The following is a 17,270-nucleotide window of genomic DNA, read 5'->3' as shown; positions in this document are numbered from 1 at the left end:
TACACTAAGAATAGCCCTGGACTTACAACTGACTGTGAGTTGTTTGTCCAGCGGTTTTGTTTGTGTACTTTTTCCTGTCTTGCGTCCTTTTCGCGGGTTATCTTCCAGTACATTATGAACTAATTTCACCACCATTTCACCCTCTGAAGCTTAAACGGGAAGACGAGCTTGAGTTGCTCTAGAGCGACTCCACCACGAAAGTATAAAAGAGAGTGACTTGAGGAGGTAAAATAAACAACTATCCAAATGTTCATTTGGTTTATATCTACCCTCTTCCCTGTACTTCACAGATATTCCAAGTAATAAATATTCCAATAATTTTTACCGCAGCCTCTCTCTTTGTTGTCTTTTTGTTTTGTTTCGGCAGAAACGAACCTGTCCTTCACCTATTATACTAGCATTACGAGGATATTTTAGGATTTTACGAGGATTTTTGGATCAAGCCACTAATGGTATTGGAAATCAACGACGACACCGTTCTTGCGCTCGATAGTGCTGCTGCAGCTTACTGCAACGTTGCTCGTCAGTCATAACCATATTGGGCAAAAGGTAATTTTAATTTCTCTTGTTTCTTCCCATGTTGAATTAGCGTTTTTATTAGAGAACAAGCAATGGGCCTGTATTTTGCAATAGTCAGTAAAATTGAAGTGCATCGATTGATTGATTGATTGATTGATTGATTGATTGATTGATTGATTGATTGATTGATTGATTGATTGATTGATTGATTGATTGATTGATTGATTGATTGATTGATTGATTGATTAATTGATTGATTGGAATGTTCGATTTGCGAAAAAATCCCTCGTGCCTCATGATATAAACGGAAGAGCACCATCTTGATCTTACTGCATCCTGGTTGCAATCTTTGAGATATATATAAAATGTATATAAAATACGAAAGAGCTAGTAAACAAAAAACAAAAAGTGTGGCGTATATATAAATAATAGGAATTATGAAAAAGACGGATGGAAATGACGGAATGGCGTGTTTCGAATTGCGCCACAATGCTTCAATACAATAGAACGCCCCCCTTCCAACGACAGATACGAGACAGTGCGGAAATAAAGGGAGGAGAGGAAACAGACATTCGAATATTTGCGGAAAAAATATAAACAACGACAGGTAATTTTATCCCTTGGAAAGAGCGACAAGATATGGGAAACGGAAATTTGCGAAATGATGTACCAATAATGACAGCCCGTGTTTCTGGTGCGCAGCCGAGTAATACGAGCGTCAAAAAACGGTACATTGAGGAAGAACTTATGGATCATACTACGGGCTTTCGACCACACCAACAAGTAAATTCGTTCCGCATGCGATGTTGAGAAGACACTCGGCGTGCCTGCTGTACCGAGCCAACGAATGAGCGCCGTTTAAAATGAACAGCGCAACATTCCAGAGAAAGAAGGATAGAGAACGAGAAAATGGAAGGGAGGAGACCACCGCTGATAAGCGCAAGCCGTCAGATAATGGCAAAGTGTGAGGAAAGCAGGCAGGTCCAATTTCGCGAAGAAACAAGAATCTTTTGTAACACAAATAGCCGTCATTAAATTGGCACACCAAGAACGTTCAAACCCCCTAAGCAGAAATCAAAGGAAGATAGAAATGGCTCTCAGCTTTATCAACGACAGGAAGCCAGCGGAGCGGTTCACGTGTAAAAAATTCCCCGCATTTCCCCGAGGGGAAGAATGTGAAAGTGCGAATGCACGAGTTGAATTTGCGCGGTTCGGTAATGTTCGCAAAAGAGAGATCACACACACACACACACAACTACAAAGAAAGAAAGATGCATTTATTCACAGACACCTATTTGTGTTGTCGTTGTACTTGATTGCTAGAGCGGATCTCAGCTTTGAAATTTCGTGTCAGTACTCCTTTAAGCGGGTGCATTAGCCCTTCTCACGCCCGATTCCTGGCCAATCCCCCACGTGGGTATGTGCCATGTCAGCGGCCATGCAGCGCGCGCCCATCTCCCCCCGTTGCCAAGGAAGACGAGGAGATACCTGGCCAATCCCCCACGTGGGTATGCTATGCGGACATCGCCGGTGGACGCAGGTTCAGGGTCGCTTAAGAAGTGCATCGCACTTAAAACAGTCTCGTGGTAATAGAAGCACAAGGGGGGCGCCCTGATTAAAGCGCGAGCGAGAGCGCGCGGTCGTTAGCCGTATTTGGTTCCTGAGGCCACTGCAAGCAACTCTCCTCTATCTGGGGATTACCAGCCAAAAAAGAAAGCAGTCGCGAGGCAACTTCAGAATGTCGGCATCGATCTTAAAAAAACTACCGATAGCGGTGACGCGGACGGGGTACTATGCGACAACCGTGTGAATCCGAAACACCCTGGTTGACTCAGCAGAACATTTCTCTTTTTGCAGGAGAGTTCCCTATGGTATATAGAAGTCCCCGAAGGCACGATGCAGCACCAGTTTCGCGCAGAAATGCGAGAAGAGAGTGGTGCCCCGTATACGCCTCTGAAGATCTGGGTTCTCCCAGGATGGACCCCTGTGCAGGGAAGATGGAACCGACCGGCACTCAAACGCAGTTTCACTACCTGACATCAGGACCAAGGTTTCAATGCCACGCGTCTAAAGACAGATGCTGTATATTCCTGAGCAAACCGCAAACCTCCCTTCTCGTACCTACATCCGGAACACACTCGCAGGGACGTCGTTGCCTCTTTTACCGCGTAATTCTTAGGCGCATGTTCAGGCGCTTGGCGTAACCTTGGCGTTCACCGTTGTCGTAACCGAAAGAACGCTTTATTGGCGCAGGGAAGAATCAAAAAGAGCGAATGCAGAACGCAGCGGATACTATAGGAAGAAGGTAGCGAAGAGAACGCCAGGAGGAAAGCAGAGGAGAAGGGTCTAGCATCCCCCCTAGTCTGCTGTAAAATATCAGAGCTTTGAATAATTTGTCTACGAACAGCGTCACCGTCTTGTTTTCACTGCAAGTACAACTCGAGGCTGGTTCTTCAGTAATGGCTAATTCAGAAATTCTAAATTTCGGGACTTTGGAAATAACACGACATACATTTGAGTGTTTTTCAACTCGCGAAATTGGGGAGTGCTGGAGTATTTAATTTGCACTAAAGTGATTAGTACGGCAACATGCGTTTAAATTACTCCCCGGTTTAGAAGGTCATTTAAGTCGATGGATAAATGGGTGACTTATGATGAAAGACCAAAGTCTTGCTGGTAGTCCGTTTTATCGCGGGTTAGGAATACGCAAAAAATTGAAAGCAAACGTTCTCTTTTACTAGTAAAGAGTGTCAAATGCAGCTTATTTTTTTTTTAAAAGGTTGAAACGTCGTGAATAGTGGCAGAAGACAATGAGTAAGAACCCGTTGCGCCATAAGTAAGTTCTGTTTCGCATCCCGAAAGACGTTGGTTGTATCTTAGTGCCATCATTCATTTGTGTTCCTTGAAAAAACATAAAAACGTTGACGTTTCATGTTTACTTATAAGGCATTCATATTTTACACAAAAGAAAGAAGAATTGGTGCTGCGGAAGTGTTTGGTTATTTCAATTCTTTTACACGTTAGTTAAAACAAACTTGGCTTCTTGCAAGTCGTCCATAGAAACCAGACGTGACGTGAATCGGCATATACGGGCATTGTATAAAAGTAAAAGAAACCAGAGTACTGGCTCAAGAGAAAGAGTAGAAAAGAAGTCACAGAGAAAGGGCCGCTTCCAAGCGCTTTATCGTCGCGTATCCTGCCTTATTTGCCGCACAGCTTTCGCACCGACGGGGCTGCTTGCATACGGGATAACCTCTCATTGTGTATGTACTTGGCTGTGCATGTGTGGGAGCTGGCAGTAGTGAAGCTTATCGCTTAAGCAAGTTACCAGCGGCGTGCACCGCTTAATACGGCCCAATTCCTTAATCACCACCCGGCCACGCTAACAGCAAGGCTTAGGCCTCTACGGCACTGGAAGCGCTTACAGTGCAAGGGAGGGCGTAGACAGGGTAATAAGGGCTCCTTACATTCCTCCTGTTGGAGATAACGGCCCGACGGAATTAAGGCGCGGCACTTACAAAAAGAAATGGCAGAAGGCAGGTAAAGTTGAGGACTCCGCTCACTCTCAGAAACTCCTTAAGAAAGGATGTAGCGGCCAACAAGCTCAGCGGAGATGGTGGCTTAAGCTAAAAAAGCTAGCCATGGTTTACAAAAAAATGCGTAAGCTGAGAAGTGGAATGCACCTGATATAAGCACCACAGCACGAATTTAGATTCATATGATATGCGAAGAAAACGCACAGCGAAGGGCCAATAAGCACACACACACACACACACACACACACAAAAAAAAAAACCTTGACAAGAAATATCGACGCAGTAATATTTCGCACTTCCAGTTGTGTATAAAAAACAGAGGCTCTAAACCTGTTCTTCGAACAACCATTAAAAATAAAAATAAAAAATATCCATTTCGTAAGTTAGGGCCTTAAATTGAGGACGGATTATCACATGTAGGAATCGGGCTCCCGTATTTGTTTCCCGAGTGACATATGGTTTCTCGTAACAATATAACCGCAAGTTCCGAAGCGGTGTTCCGGTAAAAGTGATCGACAAACACGTAAATTAACTAGTGCGTGTTAGTAAGTCGGGCGAAGTAGTACTAGCAGGGCACATTTATTAGTACAAGTTGGAAGTTCAGGAGTGCATTCAGCCTCTTTAGTCCAGGCTCTTAACCGCGGCTGAGAGGCCGCGAGCCCGCGCTGTTTCCAGGACTTTAGTCGGGGAGGGGATTGATATTGCTACAATCGAGTGGACAATTCCCGATGTCCCACCATCGACGACGACGAGGAGGTGGCGGACGCGCTGCCGGTGCGAGCTCGGCGATAGACGCCATGTAAATAGCGTAGAATACATAGTCCACATCTCATTGTTCATGTCCTGCGCCACGTAACAATATTGTTCCGGCGGTGACGGCCTCCCACATCTCCAGGTTGGGGTTTGGCCGGCCGGGGGTTCGGTGGTCAAGCGTAAACCGTGTGGTAAGTGGTGAGAGGTAGGCTAGAGCTCTGGCGTAAGGTGTCTTAGAGAGGTAGCCCTCACCGAACCATCTTCACCACATCTCGCCCTCCTTCTCCTCCAAAGGAACAAAGTTTTCTTTTATTTGTTATAAATCTAAATTGCCTTAGTTCTTTGGAGTTCTCTGCTGTTAACATACAAATTTGAAACAAGAACGGTTAACGTGGATTTTTAAGGCAAAGATATATGCAACGTTCCTTGGTTGTTGAGGAGATGCAAAGCATATGTTTATTGAATATCTGAAAAAAGATAGATGCCGGGAGGGATCGTTCGTCGCGTTTAATCGCTTGAATCTGTGCGGATGACTAGTGCAAGCTCATTTTTACGAAACACATAATCCGCCCAGGCGTCCTGAGACAAAGGGAATGGAGGCGTAGCAGCAAGCAGAAAACAGTTGCCCCGGAGGAATATACCTGAGATATAGGTACGGAAATTGCTCAGCGATGTACCACCGTTAGCTGTGGCTGTGCTGTGACCCAAGCTATCACGTGAACGGAACGCCAGTTGTCCTTTCTTTCCTAAAGCCAAGTAGAGCGGTTGATGAAACGCTCAGCTGAAGCCCTCTGTATAGAAACATGGGAATAAGATGTCGCTAGTACTTAAAACAGCGACAAAGAACTTCAATTATGTCCAACACTTAAGTGCAGATTTCTCCCTTCCATCTAAACCCCCTGTTTTAACTTCCGAAATATGTTGTTCGGCTTTGTGAGTGGTTGGAAAAAGGAAGAAGCTACTTGGTATAAACAATATTTAATGTTCTCTTTAGGTCAAACGTTTTAAAGTTGCCTCCTGGGTTTTAATCGTTTTTTGCGCGTTTATTTGAAATTTTGATGATTGCGTACGTCTGTACAGTAGGTACATAGAAAATTGGTCGAATTTGACGGCGTTGGTGAAGAACTCTGGATTATAAGGCGTGTAGTGTCGCCACGCCCGGCAAATTCATTCTAAAGACCTCTCAGTCCCCTGTTATCTCGGTCGGAAATTCTATTCAAGCGCTTTACAGCCATAGGCAGCCCAAACATGTCCATGTGGAACGTTTACAACTCAAAGAAGCCCAACCCTGTTTTCTGGCACGTTGTAATGCGTGGTATCAGAAGTGAGGTGCGGGTGAACACACGAGAAAGAACACGCGGTAAAAACACAAAGCTCCAGCACCTGGTTCAATTTAGCTTGCAACAACAAAGGCCTCCCTGCACGTGGGAAATATGGCCTTTCACGCGCAGGCGGAATGGTGGCGCACGCCCGACAGGTCAAGTGACAGACAGAGAGAGAGAGAGAGAGACAGAGAGAGAGAGAGAGAGAGAGAGAGAGAGAGAGAGAGAGAGAGATATATACCAGCTGACTGGCGGTGACATCTTTTTGCTGTTAGCAACACGGGAAACAACCATTGGCGTGGTGCTGGTTCTACCTTGTTGAGACACCACCTGCGTCCAGCGACGATGAATTTAAAAAAAGCGAGTTATAGTAAGTAAAACTCCAATGTTCGCACAATTTCGTTCCTAATATTGGAGGAGAAGCTGAAAAATATTTTTAAATTTGTTGTATTCGTCATAACTTCTGCTGAATGAAACGCTTATCGTCGCCTTTTGTTTTTCGAGCAGTCGCAAAGTTGTACAAATGACGTTTCTAACCGCTAATTGGAAGCACGATAAATAAAATCCATACTGCAGACATTTAAAAAAATGTTATAGCATTTTTAATCAGCTGCACTTAAACATTATGCAATTAAAAGAAAGGCCGGTCTCTGTACCGTTCATACTCTATAGAAATGATGAGGGAGCAATCAACTGAACGCTATACTACTCCCAGAGAAGTCGAAAGTTATACCAACTTCATAAGATTCGTAGCATGATGATCCATACGCCACAAAGGCATCAGAGCAAACAAAGCGCATGTGTTGCCGTCCGAAGCCAAACAAAACACGAATACGTCAAGCTTGCACCCGGGCCATATACATTATCAACACCGGAAAGCGTGTAATGGCTCAAAATAGCGCACTCCTGGGGAAGACTCGAGCTGGCTACAAACAGATATATATTTTCTAGCATGTCATAAGCCGTTGCTCTTCCTATCCTGCCCACTCGCTTCACCCGTCATTCAAGCTGTGTGTGGACGTAAGGGTGCGAGCCAAGATAAACGGCGGCTGGTATTGAAAATACGAGGACAGCCAGCGGGAACTCGTGTTGTTGACACCGCGTGTCAGCCGTTGCTTCCGGCTCAACAGAGTGGCGAAAGCGGCTACTCTTCGTCACCGCAACCACGGCATCCACTCCAGCGTCAATTTCAAAATCTGGAAAGCAAGCAGACAACCATGAAATAAACAATGTCCTGTCAGTAGGAATGTGAAAGTATAAAATATTTTGAACCGGAAATAAACATCCTTTTGTCATGTTATTCGCATTCATATCGATATTGCTAAACCTAGCACGGAAAAACCTTTGGTTGTGACTGAAAAAAAAAAATGAAATACCAGTTCCCTATGAACCATTACTAGAGGGCCAGTTACTATAGAAGCAGGGTAAAAACCCTTAGAGTCCTCAGCTAGGACAGGACACCACCGTGGAAACGCTCGGTTCTGTGAATTACTTTGAAAGGATCCCTCTAAATATTTGCACATCATAAGAGTCACTGGACGTAGCTCAATCGTAAGCCAATGTCGGGGTGCATGGAACTAATCCAATCTCTGGGTCCATGCAAATCAATGCAATGTGCCTGTTTTCTGCGAAAGTCTCGAAGGTCCACCAACATTGTGTAGAGAGAGGGGGAGGAGGACTTAATGAAACCGGGAGGAGTCAGCCTGCTCGTGGCCGGGATTGCTGCTTTTGGAACACCTTTATAGCATAGGGCTATCGCAAGTGTCTTTCTCTTGTTCTTCACTGCCGCCAGTTTAATTAAGAAAGGTCCGGGGAGTTTGATTTCAGAACCGTTTGGTTTCCTGTCTGATAACGCGGTGGGCACGCGACATGAAAATGAGACAGCTGTCGCGAGAATATACCGGCAGCGGTATCCCGAGACGCGCAGTGGCAATGGACTTGATTTTGCATTGTAGCTTGGTCCCGCTTTCGCTAAGCACGAAAGATAAAAACCAAGAGACAATACCCTGGGTGCTTTTTAATTAGACAAAAGGGAATAAGAGACGTTTTAACAAAGCATTTTTAAAATGAATCAAGAACGCAAGCCTAAATGTAGAACACCACAAGTACGTTTATAACAGCGAAGCTGTTGTTGCTGGCCGTAAGTTCACCGTTGCAGGAAAAGATACCAAGAAAATGCCGAGCGCTCGTGAGTGCGTCCCTCGTGCTGACCGCCGAGCGTTCTCGGCACGCTCACTGGCTATAGCAAAAAAAAAAAAAAACTGGTAAGAACCTCGAGGAGGGAGAAAATTGCAAGCGCTGGTGAGCGCGTGCCTCGCGGTGACCGGGAAGTCCCAGTTTCCCGCAATGGCTTTAGCAAAAAAAGAAAAAAAGAAAAAAAAAACCTCCAGTGACACCCCGCTTGGGAGAGGTCACCGCGGTAACCACATTCTCTAGAAGTGATTAATCGGAGACATTGCTACGAGTGTGCCAATCCTTCCCGAAACGACTTGCAGATCCCGCCACCGCTGCCTCGAGTCGGTGACGAAGAGCTGGTGGAAGTCTACAATGCTGACGATGTCCTGGCATCTACCACTCGCCGCGAAGAAGGCGACGACCTCTTCGATGCATATGACGGCGATACTAGCACTGAAACTATGCAAATAAACAATTATAGTGAAACTTTACTATGTGTGCGGCACTGCTCACATCCAGCTCCGCCATTTGTCTTGCGCGGGAGTGCGAGCGTCCCTGAACATTTTAACACGAAAGTGTTTTATTAAACACAGCTGTTGGGCAAGTTGGTGGATTATGATTGAAAAATAAAGGGTGACTTGGACAACGACACAAAGAAGAACGACGGGACAAGCGCTCACTTGCAACTAACATTTATTGAAGCATCGTCCCGTATTTATACATTTATCATGGAAGCATGCGCACTGGGATACACTAAATGGAAAGCATCAAACCGATGGAAACAATCGAAGTGACGTTTTCAAAAACTCAAGCTCGGTGGCACGCAAAATCACAGATGTATCGCTGACGCCCTTCTCCCCTTTCTTCTTAATATAAAACGCTTCCAAGAGCTCCCTCGCTACTGTATTGTCACTCCTGCCGAGAATTCGAATCTGCTCAAAGAAAGGTCTGCATTTTTCTAAAGGACTGACAGGCCTGCAATCTTCGCGATGCGCGGGTAAATGCGCGCGCGTATTATTGTTAAGACAAGAACTGTGCTCGCGTGCCCGGTCATTCACACATCTGCCCGTCTGACCGATATAGGCCTCCCAGCATGAAAGCGGTATCTCGTAAACTACCCCGACGTCACAGGGCACAAACCGCTTGGCACGCTTCTTTTCGCACTGTTCTTGTTTTTGTGGAGCAGAAAAGACCACCGGTACAAAGTGCCGGTGGTGTTTTCTGCTCCACAAAACCTTGGCCGCCTGTGTGCGCAAATTTCCGGCAAGCCCAAACAAAAACAGTGCGGAAATATCATGCCAAGCGCTTCAATCTGCCCAGCGTTCGCGGCGTGATCTCTCGCGACCCGCCGCGGTGGCTCAGTGGCGAAGACCTTGCGCTACTGAGACGAAGTACGCGGGTTCGACTCCCGGCTGCGGCGGTCTCTTTTCTGATGCGGGCAAAGAGCGAAAACGCCTGTGTGTTGGAGATTTGGGCGTACGTTAAAGTTCCCAGGTGGTCAAAATTAAACCGGAGCCATCCGCTACGGCGCGCCTTATAACCTGGGCAGAGTCGGTGCGGTAAACCTCATAATCAATCAAACCATGCGATCTCTCGCGTGCTGTTGTTTCCTCTAGTTCGCGTGCGTGCGCGCCTCAAGTGGGGACCACAGACGCCGAGTTCGCGCTACAGACACCGAGTTCGCGAAGACGGTTGTCCCGGGTTCTACCGTGTTCTAACGCGGTTCACTTTGGGAGAGATGTGAAAGTCGTCGAACAAAACGATCCGAGCCTGCCAGTCATGGTGAAATTTCAGCGGCAAGTTCGGGAATCCATGTAAGGTGCAACAGCCGGGTCTTCGACAAAAGGAGAGGGGCCGCCAGCTCTGCTGCTTCTCCAGCCTTGCACCAATAGTGCAAACTGCACCATTTTTTGCGAAACAATGTTGAGGCGTATGAACCGCGCCACCAGTGTTAGTAGAGTGGAAAGTGGTTTGCCAATGCGAGTATACATTTCGTTTTCGTGCACACTGTTTCTGGAAAACGTTTCGTACAAACGTGAGGGGTCCGTTATCTGATATCGGCTTGAAAAAAATGCATGCCAACCCATGCACCCTGTGGAGTTGGTTGGAAAGCAAAGCTGTAAACGACACCCACAATGATTACCCATGCAACGTCACTTGAATTCACACATCAATGCATAATCCATGAATGGTGGCTGGTTGAGTTGTATTGGTAAAGCGTATCATTGAAAACTTTTTTATCAAAGTAAAGGCAGCTCAAACCCGGTGTTAGACGATCTCTCTTATCCTGCGTCTCTGTCACCGATCTCTTCGCCTCTGTCAGCGACGAGATCCATACGTTGGTGTGTGCTTCCTTTAGTTTTTACTAACGCCTAGTGCATGCGCAAGGCGCGCACACGGCGTGAGAGGTCACATGACGCTATCACATGGCTTTTCGCGAAAATTCAGGGGGTAAACCTGCAGACGTGCTATGTGAGTACACCTTGTGCCTTTAGTTGGGAAGGGTGGAAACTAAACTGGAAGGTTTTAGAAGATGATGTGTTTGTAGCTAAAACGCTTACGTTGCTAGAAAGTGTGAAAAATGAGGGAAGCTGCTATTGTGAAGGATGGTAATTCTTCAAACAGAGTGTGAAAATCAAAGCAATGGAAAGATCGAGCCAAATAAATCGTGATGCGACAAAGAAAGAGGCGTTATTTCGGGCAAACTTACAAGCCTTGTTAACCAAAGAATGCATCAAACCTGGCGAGTACAAAAATGACATACGAACAGTAAAGCAAAAACTTGAAGCGATAGACACAGAGCGTTACAGTGGTGCGCTTGTAAGGGCAAGGGCTGCAAAGATAACGGCGGGTGAGATGCCGTCCAAACGAGCCTTAGGCGTTGAAAAAAAGCATGCGCGGCGCAATGAAATTGTGGAAATAGAAAATAACGGAACAATTTCTCGTGATACAAACATTATAGAAACTGTCGTTTTTCAATACTACAGTGAGCTCTTCGCAATACATTAAGTTATTATGAAATTTTTAAGCGAGATTTTCTTAAGTTAATGCCCAGATTAAATGAAGAAACAAAAGAATACTTGGAAATCCCCATTTCTCTTGATGAAGTCGTGAAAGCTATAGAGAATCTAAATCCTGGGAAATCCCCTGGACCGAATGGTTTAACGGCTGCTTTTTATAAAAAAAAATTAACAATGAAATTGCGCGGTGCTGAAATGTTATTTAATGAGGCATACAATCTCGGCGTGCTACCCCCATCCTTCTCTACGTCACACACTGTGCTGATCCCCAAAACGAACGATGCCGTCGAGCTCAGAGATATGAAATCTTACCGGCCTATATGCGTAACAAATGTAGACTATAAAATTTTAATGTAAGAATTAGCGAGTAGTCTCCAAACAGTAATGCAAGATATTGTAGGTTCACACCAGACTTCTGGGATCAGAGGACGGACTATATTCACGAATATAAATAAGGCGCGTTGTATTCTGGAGTGTTGTGATGTGACACAATCTGGGGTTGCAATGCTCCAGATTGACTTGGAGAAGGCTTTCGATCGTGTGCCGCACGATATCTTATTTCAAATTTTAAGTACATTAATGTTGGCAAAGTTATTCGAAATGGAGTGTGTGTGGCGTACAGTAAATGCAGAACCCATCTTATAGTTAATAAGGCAGTTGGAAAAAGAGTTCTGGTAAGGATGCCCGATATCCCCCCCCCCCTCTTTTTCTGCATATATATTGAGACGTTTTGTTTAAGTGTCAATAAAAGCAGGAACATTCAAGGTTTGCGGTTGCAAATGACGGAAGTTTGACTACTAGCGTACGCGGATGACATTGCGGTATTCTGCACTACTAAGGAAAGCATTCTCGAGGTAGTACGAACCGTGAAACATTTTTGCTTGGCAAGGGGTAGCGCAGTAAACTGGTCTAAATGCTTAGGCTTTTGGCATGGCGAATGGCAGTGCACGCCAAGCATTTTCGCCAACATCCAGTGGATCACGAGTCCTGTTAAGCACCTGGGGGTGCCACTAGACTGTTATCAAGACAATGACCCTTACTGGGCCAAGCAACTCAAGGAACTTCGCGAAAAGACAGAGAAGTGGAAAGGGTGGGGTTTATCAATGTTTGCTGGAGTCAAAGTTTGCAATTTGTTTGTTATAAGCAAGCTGTGGTATGTGATGCAAGTTTTGCATTGCTCAAGGGCTAATTTTCGGAAATTTAATCGTGTGTTCGCCGTGTTTATCTGGAGTTCATCATGGGAAAGAACGAACAGAACGAACGTTTTTCGGAAAGTGCGTGAAGGCAGACTTGGTTTATCGCATTTATTTTTAAGGCAAGTGGCCAATAGGTTTCTGTTTCTTCATGATGTTGAAGACGCGTTTCTTGGGATCGTTTGTCAGCTGCGACTTGGGAGAATTTCGCCTGAATTTGTTGTGAGCTCTGAGTGCACGAGGGGAACTGCACGTGAATTTTTTAAGGAGGTGGTGTGGTCATACCGTTTTCGTTGAGTGCGTTTTTATTTGAGTATTTAAGCGGGGTGAGTCGGAAGAAACTGTACAAATATATCGTTGAGAGTGTATTCGCAGTGCCAATATACCGCAGCATGTGTAATCTAAGGCCCGAGAGAGATGTACTTAAGCAAGTTAAAAGAATGACGGTCCCAGGTGGAGTGAAATCTTTCTTTTTTAAACTCCATACTGGAACACTGAAAGTAAAGACCTGGATGGAGGAAAAGGGATGGTTTGTGCCATGGGGTATGCACTGTTTTCTGTGTCAAAAGCCAGAAACCATTGAGCACGTGTTTTTGGACTGTTGGGGAGCGGTGTTCTTTTGAGACATCCTCCAGCGAACACTCAAAAAAGATTTGCCTGTGGATTCTTACGGTATTAGGTTTCTGAACGCAGAAAATGAGGACGGTGTGCAGCTTGACACAGTTATGCTGTGTGGGCTACATAGCACCTGGAGAAACAGGATGGCGGTACGCTACTCCGACCCAGATGCCAGACCCATTCGACAGTACTTCAAAGAGTCAATAGGTTCTTTTGTGCAGATACAGAAACTTCAGCCCTCTAAACCAGAGAGGCTAACCACAGTTGAAGCCCTGTTGGTAATGAAAGAATACTGAAATCACCCCACTGGCCCAAGAAGGGCTGCAGTTGCAGTGTTTGTATTGAGTATTGAGTGTCCACATCATCAGTTACGTGTGTTTTGTTTGTTATCCTGTCAAAGAAGGCAATAAAGAAAAAAAAAGCGCTTGTAGCTGCATTGGTAAGACAATGGGCTCTCGCTCCGTTTCTCTATTCGTCCAGGTTCGATTCCTGGCGGTGCCAGCAACTTAGTTTAGTTGTTCGCTGGAATTTTCTGTCGACACCAACGGTCGCCAAAGAACCCTTGGGGGTAGAGGTAAAAGGCTTCGCTTTAAAACGGGCGACAATTATCGACGCAAGAAACAACCTACTGGTGTCTACCAAGTATTCTTTACCTATAAAATGAAACTTGCTGTCCGTATCCCAAACCCACTTAACAAGATTAAGAAAGTGAACAACAAAACTGCGATGTTTTCCGCACCATAGCAAACGACCGGCTAATTTGTGGCGTCTTCTTCACATACGTATGCATTACGCAGGCGAATGAGTTGCTTGCTCCCTTTGTTTACAACCGTAAAGTATATCTAAAGACGCAACGCTTTGGCTTTTTGGTCTTAACGCGGTCAGTAAAAGGCGGCGTATCGGCGGACATGGAACGCATACGGCACGGCTTTTATTTGTCAAGCACACCGACATGCCCTCAACGCTGCCCCGAAGCTTTCCCCAGACAAACGAGAAGGGATTCGGGAACGCAAGGTGGACTTTCAGGGTGTTTAAAAAAGAGCTACGCCGAAACTGTCAGGTGAAAAAGAGTCGCTACACGTAGCTTCACAACATGTGTTGAGCCATGGGTAAGCAATACAGAAGACGTAGGCAGTAAGCAAAGGAAAAGGAGGCAAACGGGGAAATAGCCGATAGATAAATAACGAGGCGCCATCGAAGGGCGACAGCGCGGCGACAAAAGCCCCACCTTTGGATATATATGGGCAGCCATAAATACTCGATATCGGACAACCCGGGCTCAAGGTTCCTCCTGGAGTTCTTTTGCACTCGCCGTAACATCCTGCGAACCCGACGCATGAGCATGGACTCATTTTAGAGTATTCAGGAAACGACCACCACTGATTTCACTCAGCCAGCTTCGGGAGTCATTCCGAAGACTTCCTGCACCATTTTTTCTCCTTCAGTGCCGCGAAGAAGAAATAGGAAGAAAAAACACAGAGACAAATATAAAGGAATAAAAAATCATGCCGTGCAAGTTACGCTGCACGGAAACTCCATGGGCTGTTTTCAAAGGAAAGGAATTTCCGTTTGAAGAGCGCGATTGAGTGAGCTCTGGTTTCTTGTAGGTTTTAATTTGAACTTTTCGTGTTATTCGTTCTTTACATTGTGCGTTCTTCCTTTAGGTATGCTTGCAATAGCAATATCTGCCGCCAGCTGATGTGTTAATCTGCAAGTTACGATATAAAGTTGGCTAACAAACGACTTGGGTTGCTATGACGTTCCTGAGGTATGTGTGATTAGGGCACTGGTGACATTTTCCCAGGCATCAGGTAGAGCCGCTAGGATAGCGCTCAAATAAAACTCTGGAACTAATACTTTAATCAACGCGGCCATTACCAAGAAAGACGTTGCAAAAAATTCCACGAAGCAGGTAGCCGAAGACTCATAAGTTGCAGCCTCCGCCATGAAAAAAAAATGGTAAAGGGTCAGAAAGCGCTTAGCTATACAGTACCTTATTTGTTTGAAGAAGCGTTAAGAACTCGTAGCAACTGACAAGATAACGGGATGGCACCCAACTTTCGTTGAAAGAGTTTGATCTTCAACACAACAAGCAGCCGATAGCCCACTTGACCTTCACTGGAGCTTACAAATTTACCGCTCAAGTACCTACCGTACGGAGCAGCACCCTGGTTGCTTTGCGAAGAAACGACAGCGGAAAAGCGCCGCGTTCACACCTACCAGTAAATGCAAAGTATAATGAAAAAGAGAGAGAAAAAAGTGTAAATGTCGCACGCAGGATAAGCCGAAAGAAGAGCAACGGAAAGAACGAGAGCACGGTAGAAGAGCTAGATTCCGCAAAGAGCTTCCCGACGGGCTAGCCACGCCGTACGCAGTACCTGAAAGAACATCCAGACGATTGATTGATTGATTGATTGATTGATTGATTGATTGATTGATTGATTGATTGATTGATTGATTGATTGATTGATTGATTGATTGAGTGAGTGAGTGAGTGAGTGAGTGAGTGAGTGAGTGAGTGAGTGAGTGAGTGAGTGAGTGAGTTGAGAGGGTCCTCTAAATCGGAGTGATGGCGTGTGTTATCGCACCAAGGAGGCTAATGTATCAATGTTGCACTGCCTTAAGCGGCAGGTTAAAATAAATTTTGCCCGCTACACGTAGCAACGAATAGCCAATGCCTATGATGCCATGTCGCGGTGCCTGACAAGTAGACGGAGAGAAGGCGGCCGTGATGTCGAAGTACGGGAGCCTAATGCCTTCGAGAGAAAATGGAGGGAAACGAGATGATATGGAAGTAATCGGTGACAGACAAATGCGAGAGCCGGCAAAACGATCAGTATCCGGCGGCACGGGCAGACAATAGCGACTGAGAAACGCGCCAGCTCCTTGAATCCCTTACATCGGTTCGGGGTGAAGACGATCGGAGATGTGTGCGAGGAAGAGAGGGGGGAATGGAAAGACGGGTGGCACACACGGGATCCGCAGCCCCGTGCGCACATTCCAGGGTCTTTTTGTTCCCATAGCGACAATGAATACGGAAGAGAAGGACGACCAGGAGCTTCGGAACGACAACGGTCGTGTTTTTTTATTCTGTTCCTCCTGCTTGATATTTGCGCTGCTGCTTCAAACGCATGCGTGCCTCTTTTGGGCCTCCTTTGCAGCGGCTATGGCGCCTGCCTTCAGTTGTGAGCACGCAGCTCCACGCTACAAAATGTTTTTTTTAAGGCGATAGTCTTTCTTGGGCTACTTGAACGCAAAAATGTTTGTCTGTCTGTATGTATGTCTGTGACTCGATACAACCGCCCGGCCAAAGGTCTGCAATATAGGTTTATATGCCCAACGCCAAACCTAAACGTCTAAGTCCGGCGGCAATGTTCATACTTGTCAACATTGTCGAACAAAAGTAAAACGTTAATCAAATATGAGGTAAAAAATCAATGCATAAGTTATATTTGCAGTGTTCCTTTAATAAAAATTCATGAATGCTTGATCTTTGCGATACATTCACTGCAGAAAAAAAAATTCACTATTTCGCCTACTGTGGGCGGGGCCACTATAGTTCCTGGTGTATTTCAAGCAATCAAGCGGCAACAGTAACAAAAGGTTCCACTATATAGGTTCCACGTTCCGCTTGCAACGCACGTGGAGTAGGGCAACGTGGTTCAATAAACGTTGTAGACGGGTGACTCGATTCACGCGGGTCTCCGCCGTACTTCAGTGCTGGCATCGAGAAACGCGGCCTGGATCAGTAGAACGCGGCAAATTTAAATTGACTTGAGCAAACCTCGAGCGTGTTTATCTTGGGAGGGGCAAGACAGGAGAGAAAAAGCGTAAGAGGTGAGCGTTGAAGAGAAGGGAGATATTTACTTGGCAGGAGCGCCCGACGACTATCGTCTTCCGCCGACATTTGCAACGAAAGCAGCAGATACGCGGCCAATTTTTTGCTGCCACCGATGCTGCCGGCATCCACGTGGGCGGGAACGTTGGGAAGCTTTGAATTGCTCGCGCGAGCTTGAAGGCAGCGGGAAAGAGGGAGAGAAGTGGAAACGCACTGGAACAGCTGTTGGTTCCCTCTTGCCTGTTTCGGGTTCCTGTGAGCTGATCGTGTTTGCTAAAGACAAGGCTCAATGCGGC

Source organism: Haemaphysalis longicornis, unplaced genomic scaffold, assembly GCF_048455015.1.
Source record: "Haemaphysalis longicornis isolate Haplotype H1 unplaced genomic scaffold, Haemaphysalis longicornis Haplotype H1 scaffold_2, whole genome shotgun sequence".
Lineage (NCBI taxonomy): Eukaryota > Metazoa > Arthropoda > Arachnida > Ixodida > Ixodidae > Haemaphysalis > Haemaphysalis longicornis.
Note: the sequence above shows the minus strand (reverse complement) of the source record.